The sequence below is a fragment of the Mauremys reevesii genome, linkage group 5 (assembly GCF_016161935.1).
Source record: "Mauremys reevesii isolate NIE-2019 linkage group 5, ASM1616193v1, whole genome shotgun sequence".
Classification (NCBI taxonomy): Eukaryota; Metazoa; Chordata; order Testudines; family Geoemydidae; genus Mauremys; species Mauremys reevesii.
The window spans coordinates 120,686,220-120,700,834 of record NC_052627.1 but is presented as its reverse complement, the minus strand read 5'-3'; the positions used below and the strand labels follow the sequence as shown (position 1 = coordinate 120,700,834).

At 43.3% G+C, this 14,615-nt stretch overlaps 1 long non-coding RNA gene across 1 annotated transcript in view; it reads right to left on the bottom strand.

The window, feature by feature from the left end:
- The window catches only part of LOC120406770, a 40,719-nt gene that overhangs the window by 12,152 nt on the left and 13,952 nt on the right, over positions 1-14,615 (bottom strand). The gene's annotated exons all lie outside the window — the stretch shown is intronic.

Here is a 14,615-nt window from a genome sequence, read left to right as displayed (position 1 = left end):
AAAATTTAAATTACGGTGAGTCATTTTATGTCTTTGAGGGAACTTCCGCATCCTTAATGGATAAAATGCAAGTTTCTTATCATTGGCAAGGGTGTTTGGGCCAGTGATTTGAGTGTGGGGCTGGGAGTTAGGTACTTCTGAATTCTAAGTCTGGCATGGTCAAATAGCTTGAATGCCATTAATATGTGTTTCTGTTCAGGCTGAAATAAGTATCAGTATCTGCTTAATTTTTTAACCCAGTGGCCCAAATTCTACCTTCACTTGCCCGCGCGCGTGTGTGTGTAAAACTACAGCTTGGATTTCGTGAGGTGGCCTCATTTTATTTTAAAAGGATTGGCAGGGGACACCATTTTGAAAGTCAAGCTGTGGCACCCTGTTCCTAGAATTCTAAAATGTGAAGTGCAGAGCTGAAGTATTTTGATTCCAAATCCCCATAACACATGTTACAATTTACTTTGTATTTCTCACTATGATCGAGTTGGCTCCAGGACGTCAATCCAATCTGTTGTGTAAGTGCGTGCTATATATGTGAAATAATAAATAGAAGTCTTGTCTTTTCTGAGCAGAAGGAAGGTCTTTCATCATCTTAAAAGCACTCTGGCACTAAAGATAGATGCTGTCTACAGCACATGTTGCTGAATATGACCAGTCTTCTGACTACTGATACTGCAACATACTATGCCATGTATTATAGATGGGAACAGGATGTTGATAATTCTAACTTTTCTCGAGAGGGTAGAATTGCTCTAGAATGTTAGTAAGGAATTCAGGCTGTATAAAAAAGTAAAGAAAGTGAGGCGTCACTACAGATCTACATTATATGCAAAGCAGCATCAGTGTTATAACAAATCTGTCTTCTGTGAGGTTTCCTTCCTTTTCTTTTTAATTACTTTTAAATAGTGCTCCTGTACCTCATTGGTCAGACACAGGAGAGAATTGTACAGGCCAGGCTTTAATGGGGTACAATGTAGCACAAATAAAAACTCGGTTGTAGTGGGGCAGAGTGGTTAGTGGACTGACCAACAGTCTGGGCTCCAGGAACTCTTGAGTTCTAATGCTCCTCCTACGCCTACGCCTAAAGAACATTCAACAGGAGCTGCAAGTGCTCAGCACCTCCTAAATTAGGACATTTATTTGTGTGTCTAAAGGAGTAATTAGGGGGCTGATACAAAGCTTAGTCAAGTCAATAGGAGTATTTCCACTGACTTCAGTGGGCTCTAGGTGCCTAACTTTAGACATCCAACCTTGAAAATATTGGCTTTAACATCTCTGGGCCAAATTCATCGCTGATGGAACATCACTTAGTAGGATGAATATGGCTCTGTGCGTCTCACTTGCCCCGTCTGTTAAGTGGGAATAAGTATCTCTGTAGAAAGAAATACCAGAGTAATTGCCCAAAGCAGGGATGTGTTGCTATTGTAAGGTGGAGTCATTTGACTCTAGAATGCTATAATGCTTCTTTTTGAAGGGGAATGTTGTAGGGACTGCTTAACTAATGTTTGTACAGTGCATTGAAGATGTAAAGTGGAAAGTATTATAATGCATTTCAGTAGTTATATGAAATTACTTTATTCACCCACTATAAAAATCAATGAAAAATCTTTTCTTAAAATATTGGTTTGAATATTTAAATGAATTTGTCTCAGCTGTCTCCATATTCCTTTCATGTCTGAACATTCACATGGTTAAATGTCACTACCACGAATGGACGCAACAGCAAATTTTCAGATTGCTTTTTGCTTTCTGGGGTGATTCACAGCGGAAACCTGAGGCTAAGGTTCTAATAATTGAATCAGGGACCAGACACCATACCATGTGATTTATGTGACCAATCACAACTAAATGGCACACCCAGAATTGCAAGTCCTAGAGCAAATAAAACACACACAAAAAATTAGTGAATAATTTTGAATGTGTTGAATAAGTATGAAGAATAAATTGCAGAAAATTGCAGCCTGTTTAGGGACATTGTGCAACCAAAACAGAGGGAAAAGCTATCAAATAAATTAATATAAATACATTCTTTCTTGTAGATAATTAGCTCCACTCCAGCCATTACAAAAGCACACCCTCCAGAGAAGCATTGTGATGGGAATTGGGATTAATTTATACTAGAAAAAGCTTACAGAGGGCCTGATTCAAAGCCCATTGAAGAAGTCAATGGAAAGACTCCCAATAACTTTAACAGGTTTTGGGTCACACCCTGCTTGCAGAACTCTGTATCAGCCAGCATGAAAAGGGAGCATTGAAGAGAAGGATAAATGTAAGTTAGAAAAAAAGAGACAAGTAGTTAATGACTGGGAATGTGTGTAAATAATGTGGACTCATGAAGAATGTATGGAGAAAAATCCCAAGCAGCAAGGGACCTAAATTACATTATGTCCATCTGCAATCTTCAGAAATTTCCTTGTGCACAAGAGGGCTTCCTGAATTGTCTCCCATGCAGAGTAGAGAGAGAGATTATATCTAGCCCTGCATGGGAGGAAGTTTGTATCTATCCCTAGAAAAATACAAGCTGTGGGTTTGGCTATATACTGAATAAAGAACAAAGTACTGTAAGGTAAAATAGGTGTTACTGATGCTCTAATTCAGAGGATATGTCAGGGTACACTATCTGGAAACTAAAACCATATTAATGTATTTGTTGTTGATTGGATACCACACAACTTTGATTTAAAAAAAAAATCCTTTGGTTCAGCAAAATTGGATTCTACAAAAGCAAGAGACCAAGGAGGGGAACAAACCTAGCTCTATGCTTCTGACATGCAATATGTGTACTTTCAGGATTGAAAACAATGATCAAGCAAAGTTTACATAAGAAGTCAGACTAATTCTTTCCCTGATTATAGCTGTTTGCCCTTGCAAAACACAAGGAGTTCATTCAGGTCAGAACCCATTCTAGGTTATTAAAAATGGATAATACACTCAGGACCGGTGCAAGGAAGTTTCATGCCCTAGGTGAAACTTCCACCTAGCTACCCCCCACCCCCCGCCAGGCCCCCTAAACCCCACGGCAACTAACCATGCCTACCTGCCCCTCCCACCAGAGGAGCCCTCCCCCCCATGGCAGCCAACCTTACCTTGCCCACCATGGCAGCTAGCCCAGCCCTCCACCCCTGCAACCTGGGGAGCCCCCCCGGCAGCAGCGTCCCCCCACCTGCAGCCCCCAAATCTGCGGCAGCTAACCCCACCCAGGGAGCCTTCCCCAGCTTTCCTCTGCTCCGCCTCCTCCGCTGAGCACGCCGGCGCTGCTCTAATTCGCCTCCCTTCCGAGGCTTGCGGCGCCGATTGGAGGAGAATTAGAGTGGTGGCTGTGTGCTCAGCGGAGGGGGCAGAGTGGAAGTGATCTGAGGTAGGGAGCGGTTCCCCTGTGCACCCTTCCACCCCCCTGTTACTGCAGGTGGCCCTCCCAGCGCCCCACCCAGCTCACCTCCACGCCACCTCCTCGCCTGAGTGGGCTTTTAGGTGCCCTCAACCACTAGGCACCCTAGGCGTCCGCCTAGTGGTTGCACCGGCCCTGAATACACTCTTGTAGTATGCAATACTTAACTCGTTGAAAACAGCAGCTATGCACATTCAGCTGTCTCATCGCAGCATGCCTTTGACTGGCGGTCTGGAAAATGGCTGCTCTTAAGGACTGAGGTTTCATGGTATTTGTGCCCCTGAACATTATCCATTTCACTGGAACTTGAGAAGCTGAGAGGATGGGCAGCCAACCTGCCCTTGGTTCAGTTTCTGTAAACGGGGGACAGTTTGCACCATTCAGTATTTATGAGGTGGATTTTTGTTATTATTTCTTTAATCTTGTTGCTCATATTAATCAGCATATTTACCAAGGTAACAGAGTGTCCTCATCAGTATGTTGGTAGAGAAAGATACCTCCTTTCCCCCCTCTAATAAAGGGATCCTGGAAAATGGTTGCTAGTCAGCATTTCTTCTCACCCCACGCCAGAAAAAATGGAAGCTACTGATTAAAAGCAATGGAAGATTCCACCTTACTACATTCATCGCAGCGGAATATTTACAGCATGACGTGAAAAGGTATTTATTTACTATTATTATATTTATTAATTTGTATTACAGTATCCACGATAAGTCCCAACTGAAATGGGGCGCCATTATGCTAGGCATTATACAAACACAGTGAGAGACAGTCCCTGCCCCAAAGTGGTTACCGTGTACATAGACAAGAAAGACAAAGGGTAGGAGAGGGAACAGAGGTGAAGTGACTTGCCCAAGGTCATAGAGGAAGTCAGTAACAGAGCCAGGCATAGAAACAAAGTCTCCTGAATCCAATTCTAGTGCCCTATCCACTGGAGACACTACTGCGTACCCTAGGCCTCATTGCCTCCCCTAACTAGTAAGGGAAGTGTTGCCAAGTGGTTGGAGCATAGCAAGAGTTATTACAGCACATGAAAAATCATATGCTGACCTACGACCTCTGCAATACACTGCAGTACAGTGTAATGCCATTGACATCAGTGGAGGTACATCAGGGATGAATTTGGCCCAATAGGTCAAGCCAGGAGACTTCCCCAGAATTAGATTCACTTAATTCTGACACATGCCTGCAAGCAATTGTGGTGCTACCTGCTGTGGCTGAGAAAGCAAAAACAGTTACTGTGCCGCCTATGCAAGTAGTTTGAGTTTGTCACTTATTTATGATTAGGCTGTTCCGGAGCTTTATCGATTCCGGCTGTGATCTCAGAATCAGTTTAACTGACGCACAGCTAATTTCAGATCAAGGGCAGGCACCCAGATAATATGCCGATGGTTATCATTGTAAGAAGATAGAAAATGGAACCACAATAACCCAGACAGAACATTACAGAGAGAGATTATCTACAACCAACCATTTAAATGATGTGCATGGTCCAAGAATTAGTATGCACATTTGGGGTTTTAGCAATAAATCTTGCAAGATAGTTGGGATCTCCCCTCTGCTTAAAAATAAGCCCGTCCTTAGGTGCTTTGTTGACTCAGGCACAGAGTGCTCAGCAGCTTGCAATATTGATCACTAACTGAGTTCTGCTTTTAATTATAGCACTGCTGTTATTCAGGCGTTGGCGGTGTTTCCATTATAAACCCATGTGTTCGTAATTACTGAAAAAGATCTGCTGGTAGGAAATGTGCCATGCAAAGAATCCGCATTTTATTTTTGTAAACAACATTTTAAGCTCAATAATTTGGGGCATTTAAAAAAAGGATTAAAAAGAGTAGGGAGTTGATTTTCCAGCAACGTTTTACCATTTAAAGACAGTGGCACGGGCTACTCCATCAAGTTGCTGATGTATCTATCTACCTTGGGTACTTAGGTGTCCTCCATTGCTGTAGTAATGAACACCTCACAACTCCTCAAGTTAGGGAAGTACTATTACTATTTAGAGATGGGGAACTGAGACCCAGAGAAAATGACTTGCCCAAGGTCACACAGAAGTCTGTGGATAAATAGGGAATTGAATCTGGGTCTTACAAGTCTGGGGTGAGCACCCTAACCACTGGATCATCTTACCTCAGTTTGGGCAGTCCCCGCAGGGCAACAGCTACCTAAGTGGACAATGTTGGCAACCAAATAGTTAATATGGTCAAAAAAATTTTTTAAAAAGGCAAACATAAGGCTAGGAACATGGCAAATTCCGTGATGGAATTTGAAGAAATGAGTGAAGATTCTGTTGCATTGAGAGGCCAAGGGACGTTGTTGAAATTGAGGGGAGCTTTACTATGGACCTCAGTGGGTGCAGGATGATGCCCGAGGTCAGGAAAAAGAACTGATTTTTAAATCATTCTAGTTTTGTTACTTTGTTCCTTGAAGCTACTTCTTGAACCATATGTCTGTCGCTCTGGGTTTTCAAAGGTGACTCTGTGGGGGAGAAAACCACCAGTGAGAGAAAACAAGAATGCTGTTTGAATGGATAGTGCCATACTGAACGAATGCAGCTCATCCGTGTGCAGCACGGTGACTGCTCTGTAGCAGTTCGGAAAGAGCCAAAATACAAAAGGAACCTGAAAGCCAAACCAGAGAAGGCCGGCCGGGCCAGGGTGCATATAGTAAATGCAGTGTATTCCTTTCCCCAATTTAGCATTTCCCCCCATGGAGTCAATGACTGGAAAGCAAATATGTTTATGCCTTTATTTAGTAATATCCTACACATCTTGTGTTTGTAATAGTGGTAAAGGGGTCATTTAAACGACCAGTGTCCAGCAGCCTGTGTTTCTCCTTTCGTCCCTGGGGTTGGTCCCACTTTTGAATTTCATTGGTTTTATTTTTTATAGCACCACAGTTTGGGACCCCATCAACCAACTTCAATTATTAGGGCTAGACTGTGCCTTTGGACACAGCCTTGAGTAAGGGGTGATGGCCTAGACTAGCCATAAATTACACCCTCCACAGTGGCTCAGCTGTGCTGGCCAGCAAGTAGTGGAGTCAAGATTCTACCCATTCCCCTCTCTGCCCACTAGCTCCCAGACACTCAGATGAAGAGTGACCCAGTGTCTTGATGGCAGGCTGGGTGGTGTAATGTGGGTCTCCCTTGGAAGGGCATGCAGCTTGAGTCATAGCCTGGCTGTTCCAAGACAGTACTCATTGCATGTCCCTACAGTGATCCATGAAAAATCATGGCCATGGAAAGGAACTGCCTAAGTAGACTTGGAGACAACATTTACTAGTGATTCACGTGATGTAGGAGACTGGAAGTCAGAGGATTTAGCTTCTCTTCCTCGCTCTGCCACAGACTTGCTGTGTGACCTTTGGCAACTCACTTGCCCGCTCTGTGCCTCAGTTTCCCTCACTATAAAACGGAGCTGGTAATACTTCCCTGTCTCACAAGGAAGTTTGTGTCATATTTTGACACACTCAGCTGGAAGACAGTATAGAAATTCTAAGTATTATTATAGCAGGAGGCAGAACCCTATAGAATCACCATAGCAATGCCTGTAACAACATGGTCTTCAGCCCAGTGGAATATAGGAATTTCCATAACAGACCAAACCAGAGGGCCAGCTAGTCCTGTAGCCTGGCTCCAAGGAAGGGGTAAGGATGCCAGTAATGATCGATTGTAGAATAACAAGCTTATAAGAGAAGTTTCTTCCAAAGCCCCTTAGTCAGCGGCTGTCTTATGGTTTGAAGCATGAAGCTTATAGCCCTACTAAAATGCATTTGGCCCTTTTGCTGTACTATATCTTCATTTAGGCATATTTTGTCCTGAGACAGTGCTATGGGGGTTTTCCTACTCCTTCTGCTGTATGATCTTGTGTATTGCTTCTACGGAGACTACTCTTCCCACTGAATTCAGTGGGCGTTCCCTATTGACTTTAATGGGAGCAGCATCATGGGGTCACTTTTTGGTTGCATGTGAATTGTTCTGTTATGTAGGCACAGTAGGAAAACACTGCTGGTTCCCAGTTCTCTGTGGCTTTGTTACTGTGATGGTTTGCATTAGTGTGTCAGGCCCAGCTCATCAAAGGTACTTAGGTACCTAAGTCCCATTTAAAGGAGTTAGGCCCCTATATGGTTCTGAGGATCCAGCACTCAGCATCTATGGATGTGTGGATCTATGTCTCTCACTGTCTATATCCTCCCCCTTAGGTTTCTGTTTCTTAGTCCTCCATCTCCTCCTGGTCCTCCTCCTTTGTGTTTTCCTGTCAATAAACATCAGCACATTTCCAATCACGTTTGTTTATTTTTGCATTTGTTGTTAAACTAGTCACATCTGTAAATCACCTTGGAAAATGGACGGCTCCATATTATGATGATGGTTGATGGCATTAAAAAGATGGTGGCATCTTGGGTTGTTTTGAATTTTGTCTTAAGTTCAAAGAAATAAAATTTCTGATATTTTTTCCTAATTAAATTGCTGTCATGATTATGGGGGCGTCATATTAGAAAGGCACATGACCATCAACAAAGCAGTGACACTGATTCTGCACAAATTGCTGACAAATGCACAAAATTAAACTGAAAAAAAATAGAGCAATCCTAAGTATTGTTTGTAAGGCTGGCAGGTGTAAGGTTTTCAGACAGAAATGGGTTTTTTCAAGTTGACAATGTCCCTTTGGGAATCTGTGTAAATGATGATTGATGACTCCTGTAACAGAAATGGAAACTTCATTGGAAAAACGTGCTATAAAATGCACTCTGGAAAGCAGCCTGTGTCTGGGATGAGTGGTAAGGAGAACTTCTCAGCAAGGAGGCAGTTTGGAGACACAGAAAATATCAGTTGTAGTTGTCTGCTATAGACTGTAGATGTGTTGAGAGGGCTAGAGATTCTGTCTATCTGGTATTGTTAAGGAACAGTAAGAGAGTAACAGTGGGATATCTGGGGCCCAATCCAGTGAGGTGCTAAGCGCCCTTAATTTATTATTATTGTTGTTTCTGTTATAGAATCATAGAGTTGTAGGACTGGAAGGGACCTCGAGAGGTCATCTAGTCCAGTCCCCTGCACTCATGGCAGGATTAAGTGTTATCTAGAGATTCTAGACCATTCCTGACAGGTGTTTGTCTAACCTGCTCTTAAAAATCTCCAATGATGGAGATTCCACAACCTCCCTAGGCAATTTATTCCAGTGCTTAACCACCCTGTCAGTTAGGAAGTTTTTTCTAACGTCCAACCTAAACTGCCCTTGCTGCAATTTAAGCCCATTGCTTCTTATCCTATCCTCAGAGGTTAAGGAGAACAATTTTTCTCCCTCCTCCTTGTAAAAAGTTTTTATGAGGTTGAAAACTGTTATCATGTCCCCGCTCAGTCTTCTCTTGTCCAGATTAAACAAACCCCATTTTTTCAATCTTCCCTCATAGGTCATATTTTCTAGAACTTTAATCATTTTTGTGGCTCTTCTCCAGACTTTCTTTTGTGAAATGTGGTGCCCAGAACTGGACACAATACTCCAGTTGAGGCCTAATCAGCATGGAGTAGTACGGAAGAATTACTTCTTATGTCTTGCTTACAACACTCCTGCTAATACATCCCAAAATGATGTTTGCTTTTTTTGCAAGTGTTTCACTTTTGACTTATATTTAGATTATGATCTACTATGACCCCCAGATCCCTTTCTGCAGTACTCCTTCCTAGGCAGGCATTTCCCGTTCTGTATGTGTGCAAGTGGTAGCACCTAGAGGCTCCAACTGATATAGGAACCCCTTTGTGCTTGGTACTGTACAAATACATAGTAAGATACAGTCCCTGTCCTGAGGAGCATAAGATCTAAGTAGACTGAAGGGTGGGAGGGGAAACAGAAGGGTAAAGTGACATGTCCTAAGTTATGCAGCATGTCAATGGCCCAGTCAGGAACAGAACCTACGTCAAAACTGCTAGGTCGGTGCCCTATCCACTCAGTCAATACTATTGGAGTTTTCTGTGCTTGTCCATACTCTCCATTGAAATCTGTGGCAACTTTGCCATTAATTTCAATGGGAACACCAGCACTGATCACCCTGAAAGTTAAAGGCACTGGTTATCTTGAGAGACAGGCCCCTTTCTGCAGTAAGTGATGAGGAAAAGAACTTAAGAAGACACATGCTCCTGCTCTTCAGGGATAATCTTATCTATGTGAATCCAACTATTTTCCAATGGGAAGCGCAGGCTTAGCACTAATGAATCACATTTGAAAAAAATCTATTGAAAGTTAATTAGTGGAAGAAATATGGAAGCATGGCAACAAATGAGCCAGGATTGCTCTTCAGATGAAAATGAGGGAACAGTTTGCTGGCAGTCACATTTAGAAAGGTACTACAAGTGGTAGGAAAAATGTAGCTTGGGAGGAGAGAGCTTTAAAGAATTTTAGAGACAGCGGAGGGAATAGATAGGCTATAACTATGGTACTTAGATGGTCCCCATTACCACTGTATCTGAGCATCTCGCAATCTTTACTGTATCTAGCAGGTAGGGCAGTGCTATTACCCATATCTTCCAGATGGGGGACGGAGGCAATGGGTACATCTACAGTGCAATAAAAGAGTAATGCACCTTTGTACATTTCAGTAGACACCTGCCTATCTGTATCTTTAGGAATCTAAATACCTTTGGAAATCAGGCCTTAAGTGTCTTGCCCAAGTTCACAAAAGAAGCCTTTGGTGGAGCAGGGACTATGAACCCAAGTCTCCAGCTAGCACCCTAACTACTAGGCCATCTTTCCTTTCTCTGTAAAACTCAGAGGAGAATCATAGAATCATAGAATATCAAGGTTGGAAGGGACCTCAGGAGGTCATCTAGTCCAACCCCCTGCTCAAAGCAGGACCAATTCCCAACTAAATCATCCCAGCCAGGGCTTTGTCAAGCCTGACCTTAAAAACCTCTAAGGAAGGAGATTCCACCACCACCCTAGGTAACCCATTCCAGTGCTTCACCACTCTCCGAGTGAAAAAGTTTTTCCTAATATCCAACCTAAACCTCCCCCACTGCAACTTGAGACCATTACTCCTTGTTCTGTCATCAGGTACCACTGAGAACAGGCTAGATCCATTCTCTTTGGAACCCCCTTTCACTTAGTTGAAAGCAGCTATCAAATCCCCCCTCATTCTTCTCTTTGGCAGACTAAACAATCCCAGTTCCCTCAGCCTCTCCTCATAAGTCATGTGCTCCAGCCCCCAATCATTTTTGTTGCCCTCCGCTGGATTCTTTCCAGTTTTTCCACATCCTTCTTGTAGTGTGGGGCCCAAAACTGGACACAGTACTCCAGATGTGGCCTCACCAATGTCGAATAGAGAGGAATGATCACGTCCCTCGATCTGCTGGCAATGCCCCTACTTATACAGCCCAAAATGCTGTTAACCTTCTTGGCAACAAGGGCACACTGTTGACTCATATCCAGCTTCTCGTCCACTGTAACCCCTAGGTCCTTTTCAGCAGAACTGCTTCCTAGCCATTCGGTCCCTAGTCTGTAACAGTGAATGGGATTCTTCCATCCTAAGTGCAGGACTCTGCACTTACCCTTGTTGAACCTCATCAGGTTTCTTTTGGCCCAATCCTCTAATTTGTCTAGGTCCCTCTGTATCCTATCCCTACCGTCCAGCATATCTACCACTCCTCCCAGTTTAGTGTCATCTGCTAACTTGCTGGGGTGCAGTCCACACCATCCTCCAGATCATTAATGAAGATATTGAACAAAACCGGTCCCAGGACCGACCCTTGGGGCACTCCACTTGATACCGGCTGCCAACTAGACGTGGAGCCGTTGATCACTACCCGTTGAGCCCAATGATCCAGCCAGCTTTCTATCCAAATCTCTGGAGAGGGCAGCAATACAGCTCTATAGGATCAGTTTGCTGAACATTACAAATTATGTGGCGCAGGCACAATAAGCATAGATATTTTCCCTCCCTTCCAGCATCTGACATAAAAAATATAGCTCCAGGAAGGAGCTTTCACCCACTCTGTCTTGGGTTACCATGGTGCTCCCACTATTTCCCCAATACTCCCAGCCATTGGGAAAAAAGTGCATCTCGCAGACTCCTGCATGCACCAGAAGTTGCATTATGAAAATCATGTTTGTTCCTGCCCCTGGAGCCCAACAGCGTCAACTTTGCTGCAAATTTGGGAAGATTTCACTCCCAGGTTTAATATCAGTGCAACAATTGCTATTTGCACCTTTGAATGCATCTGAAAATAGTAATGCATCAAAAGGGAATGGCATTTAAGAGTGCACTACTTCTTTTGTTATCCAATAGGCAGCTGCCATTTCAAGTCTTGATTACTGAAACCGTCTAAAATGGTTGGAATCATCCAGCATTTCATTTTAGGGAGCAGTTATAGGAGGATGTGGGCTGTGATTGGTGGAAGAGGTTGTGGGTGGAGTCAAGGACCATTTACAACTGTCTAATTTCACATATAGCTTCTTCAGTTAGGAGGAAGCTAAACTCCTGAATGTGCTAAATGGAAAATGGTAACGGAGAAGCTGCAATGCAGTGCAGGGAATGGAGTTGGAAAATGTTAGCAAGGAACAGGCATATGCACAGTTTACACCAAGCATTACATATGGCTTTCTGAGCAGAGCTGTGTGTATACACCAAAAAATTGTTCACCAAAGATAACTAGGCTTTGTACAGACTCATTTAGGCCTTGTTCACACCCCTTTTGTGATTGCTTTCCCCGGTAATCCAGCACAGCAACCGTGACACTTTGGTGGATCCACGCACCACTGTTCACCCATCCACATTCTTACAGGTGGGAGGGTGGAGTTCAGTTGACATCCTGCTAGTTCAGTGTCTGCTATGGCAAAGGGATAGTAGTGAGTCAGCACAGGGAGGAAGAGCAAAAAGGAGTTCCTGTTGCTCAACAGTGACCCCTGTGGACAATCAGCAGAAAAAGGGTTGTTAGACTTCCCCAGCTGACAGTGCTGAGTCTTGGAGCTGAAGCAAGTGCTTAAGGCAAGGTAAGAGAATGGGATAAGATGGGAGACAGTAGATCCATTGCCAGGGGATCTGCAAACAATCTCTGTACAAATAAATACAATTCACTTGGTATAGTCTTTGTTAGATTTTATTTTTAGACCTATTATCTGCCAGGCTTTTAGCATCTGTGCTTTTCTGCAAAAGGCTGTGCTGCCTTCTCAAGCACTTAGTCTCTGCTTCTGAACCATTAGCACGCTTGATACAGTTATTAATGCACTGAGCCACAAGTTAGATTTTATGATGACCTGTTTACTCCTTTCACTCTGGGGATCTTTTATATATGAAACTGTGATATTCAGCTGCACGTCTGAACTCCTGAAGTAATCACTTTTGTCTGTCTGGAATCTCATTTCAGCAGGCTCTCTGCCTCTGTTAGCAATGCAAACAGATTAATGGGCTGATGGTGGCTCTTAACTTTACAAATCTTCCACCTTTGCTGTTTGTTTTAAAAAGTAGAGCTGTATAAACATGTATATTAGCTAATTATTCATGCACAACTGCACTATTTCTTAGTGTCATTTGTATGTTTTCAATCATAGGTTGCTAGATCTGCAGTATTTAAAAAGAACGATCTGGTCTGATTTCTGATGGAATTCATACTGTTACCTTTTTGACCCAAGTGTTTAGCCAATATTCAGGGGTTTGCAGGTTGTTTGTTTTCGGAGGAAAAATTGGTGATAGAGTCAGGTATTTCTTTGATGCAGCCATGTTTATTAACAAAGTCCTATTTTTATGAACACAGTAGAAATTACACAACAGGAGGCAATTTCTTTGCTCACAGTTCCATACCTCTTTCCAGCTAGCAATCTGCCCAAAAGCTTTCTCTTGGCTTTTTCCCCAAGGATGTACCAAAAGTCCTTCTCTGACTGACTCTCTGGGGGTTCCTTGCGGCTTTCTCTTGTGTGCTTCTGTGATGATTTTGCATTCTGCTTCTTCCCTCTCTCGCATGCACACAGCTCCATCAAACAATATTCAGCCCCCTCAGGCCTCATAACTCAACTCCTGCTCTATTCTGGGAGGGTGGCCTGTGTTTTGGGCAATGGTTCCTATTGTTTCAGCTATCTATTCCAGAAAAGAGCTTAATTACTCTTTTCATGAATGAAGGGCTGCTGTCCCACTAATAAGGTTTCACCCAACTCCCAGCATAATACAACTGTACCTAAGGCACCAGATAGAGTTTTACATTGTTAGTGATGTTAAATTAGGTGAAGTCAATAATTACTATATATGGATTACACTCAGCAAGTAGCTGAATTTGGAGAAAAGCACACTGCAGTTTACATTGTTTTAATTCAATGGGGGTTGAGGCTGGGGGGAGGGCACAACAAAAGCCCGGAATGAAAAAGATAACGCTGTTTACAAGAAACAAAATAAGCCATTACAGAAAGATTACCATGCATTATTTACAGCACAGACTGGCACTTCTGCTTTGAACCAAATCTTGTCTTTCATGTTTTGGCTGCTCTTCCAGGAGACTGCAGCGAGGTTGGATAGAAAACTGTGCAATGGGAAGAACAGCCTAGGCAGAGGGCAGTTGTGTTTTGGTAGTATAAATCAAAAGAAACGTGGACATGGACTATCCTTGCTAGTGATGCTTCTGCTCTGTTCTTGAAAAGTATTCTGAGAATAAGATTCTCTGGTGCCCTGGACCTTGTGCAGTCATTTACACCAGTTCAAAGTGGGTGTAAAATACTTGCACTTCAGCACATTTAGCATTTTATTCCTGCTTTGCACTGGTGTGCATGAGGTGCAGAGCACCGGAGAATCGGCCCCTGAGAATGTAGACCGTAAAGGCACCTCAGTCAGTATCTGCTGCAGAACATGAGAGGCGGGTGAAGTACTTTTGGGGGAATTTGAGGGATAACTTTCCTCAGGTTTCTTTTAAATACCTGACACTTAATGCAAGCTGAGTCACCTAAAGGCAAACATTTCCTCCCTGGAATTATTCTTCTGAGCCCGAAGGGTAAGGTATGTCTGCAAGGATGAATCAGCCATATCTATAAAGTATATGAGCTCCATCACTATACTGAGGTCATCACCCACTGATACCAAACCATACCAAACAACCACAGTGAACAAACACTAAGGGTGGGTCTACACTGCAATTAGACATGTGCAGCTGGCCTGTGCTAGTTGACTCAGGCTTGCGGGGCTGGGGCTAAGCTAAGGGGACGTGTAACTGCAGTGTAGATGTTCGGGCTCTAGGACCCAGCGAGGTGGGAGGGTCCCG